This window comes from Triticum dicoccoides, chromosome 4A (genome assembly GCF_002162155.2).
Source record: "Triticum dicoccoides isolate Atlit2015 ecotype Zavitan chromosome 4A, WEW_v2.0, whole genome shotgun sequence".
Lineage (NCBI taxonomy): Eukaryota > Viridiplantae > Streptophyta > Magnoliopsida > Poales > Poaceae > Triticum > Triticum dicoccoides.
In genome coordinates, this window is record NC_041386.1 from 114,408,571 (window position 1) to 114,414,287 (window position 5,717).

A 5,717-nucleotide genomic window follows, 5' to 3' on the forward strand; every position below is an offset into this window, starting at 1 on the left:
TTCCAGGTCGGTTTCCAGTTTCCCCGTGCATGGTGTAAAGCCAATAGTGGTGGGGCCGCTCCAGTAATGGCCCGTGAATGACTTTAACGCACGGGGTAGAAACTACCAATTTACTCTTCCCATAGCGCGCCCTTATCCTTGGCCACGTATGCTGCATGCATCACGCGGGGTAGGTAATGGAGGCGCGTGGCACGAGAGAGTATCATGATGAGGGCCCGATCGCCTTGAATTGGCGGAGGAGGGCTGTGGCCGCCCATTGATGGAGCAGCTGCCCTCCCTGCCCGACCTATAAAAGGGAGGGGCGGAGGAGGGCGGAGCCATCCATCTTTGCATCCCCCTTCTTTTTATCTTTTGCTTCTGCTGGCTATGTTGAAGAGAGGGGTGAGGGAGTCCTGGACTAAGGGGTCCTCGGGCGTCCGGCCTGTTATCCATGGGCCGGACTGATGGGCTATGAAGACATGAAGGCCGAAGACGGTACCTGTGTCCGGATTGGACTCTCCTTGGCGTGGAAGGCAAGCTTGGCGACCGACTATGAAGATTCCTTCTTATGTAACCGACTCTATGTAACCCTAGATCCCCCCGATGTTTATATAAAATGGAGGGGTTAGTTCGGAAAGGATATACTCATTACCAGAGTCATACAGGCTAGGCTTCTAGGGTTTAGCCATTACGATCTCATGGTAGATCAACTTCATATTCATCAAGATCAATCAAGCAGGACGTAGGGTATTACCTCCATAGAGAGGGCCCGAACTTGGGTAAACATCGTGTCCCTTGTCTCCTGTTACCATCGATCCTAGACGCATAGTTCGGGACCCCCTACCCAAGATCCATCGGTTTTGACACCGACATTGGTGCTTTCATTGAGAGTTCCACTATGCCGTCAACGAAAGGTTCTATGGCCCCTTCAATCGTCTATAGTGATGCTGTCCAAGGAGAAACCTTCCTCCCCGGACAGATTTTTGTGTTCGGCGGCTTCGTACTGCGGGCCAACTCGCTTGGCCATCTGGAGCAGTTCGATAGCTATGCCCCCGGCCACCAGATCAGATTCGGAAGCTTGAACTATGTCACGGATATCCGTGGAGACTTGATCTTCAATGGATTTGAGACCGCAGCGATCGCTCCCTCTCGCCCCGATGAACATGACTTAAATCTGTCATCAGATCACATCCAGGAGATGGTCCCTGTTGCTACAACGGCCTTAGAACCAGAGAAGATCGTGCCATCTGAGGCCACAGAGTCCGCGATGTTTGAGCCGCACACGGACCCGGCACCCCACAATATATGCGTCAATGGAACTCCGGACTCATCTCCGGCTATAAGTTCCAGACCATGTACGCTTGCGGACACCAAGCTAGATCGGTTATCGATCTTTGAATTCAGCGCCGCAGACGTTTTTCAGCACTCAACTTTGGGCGATGTGCTAAACTCTTTCAAGAACCTGTCATTCACAGGAGACTCGCAGCTAAACTATGTCCGGCTCGAGCTAGGGGCTAACGACGGAGAATTTTGCTTCCCACCCGCCACCCACTTCATAGCCACTGTCGAGGACTTAATCGACATGCTCGCTCCTGGCTCCGCAGACATCGACGATATATACGACGATGTCGATAAGGAGCAAGGCCAAAACCCGCCAGTCAGCAGGCGCGAGACGGACACCCCTTCACATGATGTGTACATGATCGATACACTTAAAAAGCCTCGCGGCAAAGACAAGGGAGATCCAGTTAAAACTCATGAGTCACAGCCTAAGTTCCGGCGCCCCAAACACTGCCCCAAGTCACGCCGCACCAACAATGGCACTGGAGAAAATAGTACTCCAGACGGCGCCGAAAGCAATGAAGACCCTGTGGGAGCAACATCCGAGCAGGAGGAACAAGAAAACGGGCAAGCCAGCCCCAACGAACAGGCCCTGCCCAGCGACGGTTCGGAAGACAACAACTACCTTCCACTCACCGAAGATGAGGTAAGCCTCGGCGACGAAGACTTCATCGTACCCGAAGAGCCCCTCAAACAGGAGCGCTTCAAGCGCGGGCTGATAGCTACGGCAAGGAGCCTAAAAAGAAGCAGCAACAGCTTCAAGCTGACCAAGACCTACTCAACGACAGATGGACCAAAGTCCTGGTCGCCGAAGAATATGGCCTTAGTAGCCTAGACAAAGGCCACACAAAGAAAATATTGCTATACCAGTCTGATGAAGGGGCGTTGGAGCCCATACCATCGTCACACAATGTGGAAGGTCATCGGCAACTCTGTCCGGATAAAGAGGCAACTCAAGCCGAACACCAGACTGCCCCACCTCACCGTAAAGGCAGGAACAACACAGGTCATGATTGTAGAGAGCCTCGGACAATAGAGGAGGACACGCAAGACCGATCTATGGATCGCAAAAGCATGGTTCGACAAGCGACGACGGCTACCTATTCGGACGTATCAAACCTCGCCACGCCCGATCCGAAAATCGCAAAGGGACTCCTTCGGAGTTACGTCGTAGTGTGGCCTAACATAGAGGCGCCTCACACCCGCTTTGCTTCACTGATGAAGTAATGGATCAGGAATTCCCTGAAGGATTCAAACCCGTCAATATTGAACCGTACGACGGGACAACCGATCCTGCGGTATGGATAGAAGATTTCATCCTCCACATCCACATGGCCCGTGGGGACGACATCCATGCCATTAAATACCTCCCACTAAAACTAAAAGGGCCAGCTCAGTACTGGTTAAACAGCCTATCTGAAAACTCCATAGGCAGCTGGGAGGACTTGGGAGAGGCCTTCCTCGATAACTTTCGAGGAACACATGCCCGGCCACCGGATGCCGATGACCTAAGTCAAATTGTCCAACAGCCCAGAGAATCAGCCAGGGAGCTCTGGATTCGGTTCTTAGTCAAAAAGAACCAAATCATCGACTACCCAGACGTGGAAGCCCTTGCAGCTTTCAGACACAGCGTCCGAGACGAATGGCTTGCACACCACCTCGGCCAAGAAGGACCTAAATCCATGACAGCCCTCACTGCTCTGATGACCCGCTTTTGCGAGGGAGAAGACAACTGGCTCGCTCGTAGAAGCAACAATTGTCGGTGCTCTGGGAATGGGGGTCCCCAGACTTGCCTGCCTGCGGCCTGTGGCGTGGCTCAAAGGGGGCCCAGCACGGCCCATCTTCATCAACACAGACTTAAGACCCTCGCGAGGGGCCAAGCCTCGCGGGGCAGATGACGCGGAGCTTCCTCAGGCACGGCCTCACCAGGCTGGCTCGCGAGGAGGCGGAGAGATCAAGGCGAGGTACCTCACGAGGAGCCCATGACGCAAGCCATGACGACCAAGGGCGCCAGGCGGGCACCAGCCCGCGCAGTGTCCTCCTTTCCCCTTTGGTGCAAAGGGGGCAAGCGCAGCCACGGAGTACCGAGGCATCAGGCAAAGGTTGCCATTTCGGTGCAACAAGACCAAGACCAGGAAGACTGCAGGACGAAGGTCATCGTGGAGCCCAAGACGGCGTCACCACCAGATCTTTGTGCAGGCGAGGACCAACTTTAGTCAGGATAAGTGTACTAGATGTTCCCCTTCAAAATGGCCAATTGTTGGCGCCCTTCCCGCTCAATATTTGGGAAGAGGCCCAGGGCCTTTGCATATAAATAGGACTGGCCACCCATAGGGTAGGGGGGATCGGATCGAAATCAGAGAGAGAGAAGGGGGACTGAACTCCTCCTAGCAGTTCGTCCCCCCCAGCAAAGAACAGACCCTCGCCAGGCTGTTCTTCCTTGTATTGTTCATCATCATCAGCCCAAGAGGCAATCCACCACACTACACACTGGAGTAGGGTATTACACCACAACGGTGGCCCGAACCAGTATAAACCCTGTGTCTCTTGTGTTGTTCTTTCCATAGCTTAGATCTTAGCAAGGCGGAGGGGTGCAGGTAGCTAGAAGGCGAAATCTCCGCACGCACCCCAGTGTTCAAACCTCAAGGGTCTGCCGGAACCCGAAATCTAACATTTGGCGCGCCAGGTAGGGGTGCACCGGAGTTTTCCCTTCCGCCACCGCCACAACCTGCCTCACGATGAGTAGCGCGTCGCCTGCTCCGGCCGCCGGCACCAGCACGGGGGCCAGGGGGCTCTGAGCCCTCGCCACAGCCCTGCAACGGGTACGGTGGCCGGACAAGTTCAAGCCAACGACGCCGCCATGCTACGGCGGCGCGATTGATCTGCTGGCCTTCTTGCTAGCGTATGAGGAGGTCAACCTCGAAGATGGAGGTGACGATAGGGTCATGGCCAACTGGCTCCCCATGGCCCTCACCAGCGCTCCGCGCGCATGGCTGCTCGACCTGCCGGTAGCCTCCATGGCCTCTTGGGGAGAGCCCCGCGGCCTCTTCCTGCCCATCACGCTACACCAACACCCCCGGTCATCGCGGCCCTCCTGGGCGGCTCGCAGGCGCCGCCTACAAGTCACCACGTCAAGCCGTTCATCCGTCGGGTCAGCGCCGCTTCTACGCGGCAGGGGGCTCTCCCGGACCGGGCGGCGCCCAAGGCCGGCCTGACCTTCAGCTCGGAGGACCACCCCTCCAACTCGGCCTGCTCGGGTGCGCTCCCCATGCTGTGCACCCCCACCATCTGCCAGGTGGCCGTCAGCAGAACTCTCATCGATGGCGGTGCGGGCCTCAGCATGCTCTCGGTCGAGGCCTTGAACCTCCTCTGCATACCCCTGGAACGGCTGCAACCCAGCCGGCCCTTCTCAGGTGTTGGGGGCGGATCATCCAGCTCCTTGGGACAGATCCGGCTCCCAGTAACCTTCGGCACCTACAGCAACTTCCGCACGGAGCTGGTCAACTTCGACATCGCCCCCATCGGCCTCCCCTACAACGCCATCCTCGGCTACCCAGCGCTGGCCCAGTTCATGGCCGCGACGCACCCGCGTACAACCTCATGAAGATGCCCGGGAGCAGCGGTGTCCTCACCGTGCATGGGGACACTGGAGACGCGCTGCGGGTGCTCAAGCTCTCCTTCAAGACAGCGGCGTCGGCACAGCCCACCGACTCGGAGACCCCCGAGCCCAAGGGGGCTGCACCCACCAAGAAGAAACAGTTGTTCACCCAAGACAAGGCAGAAACCAAGCAGATACCCGTCGATGAGGACGGGTCCACCAACGCCACTTTCACCATAGGCGCCAACCTCGAACCCGAGCAGGAGGAGGCCCTGGTCGGGTTCCTGCGCGCCAACAAGAAGGTATTCGCTTGGGAGCCTGACCAGTTGGCGGGGATCCCTAGGAGTGTAATCGAGCATCACCTCAACGTGTGCCCCAACATGCACCCTGTGAAGTAGAAGGTAAGGCGGCAGTCCACAGAAAAGCAGGCCTTCATCGTCCAAGAGACCCGCAAATTAGAAGCCGCTGGGGTCATTCGCGAGGTCCGATACCCGGATTGGTTGGCCAACCCTGTCGTTGTGCCAAATAAGGGAGGGAAGGAGCGCATGTGTGTCGACTTCACCAACCTCAACAAGGCATTCCCGCAAGATCCGTTCCCGCTCCCTCGCATCGACCAGATCGTCGATTCCACCGCGGAATGCGACCTGCTATGCTTCTTGGATGCCTTCTCCGAGTATCACTAGATCAAGATGGCGGTAGAGGATGTCGAAAAGACAGCCTTCCTAACCCCGTGTGGGGTGTACTGCTACACATGCATGTCATTCGGGTTGTGTAACGCAGGGGCGACCTTTCAGCGGCT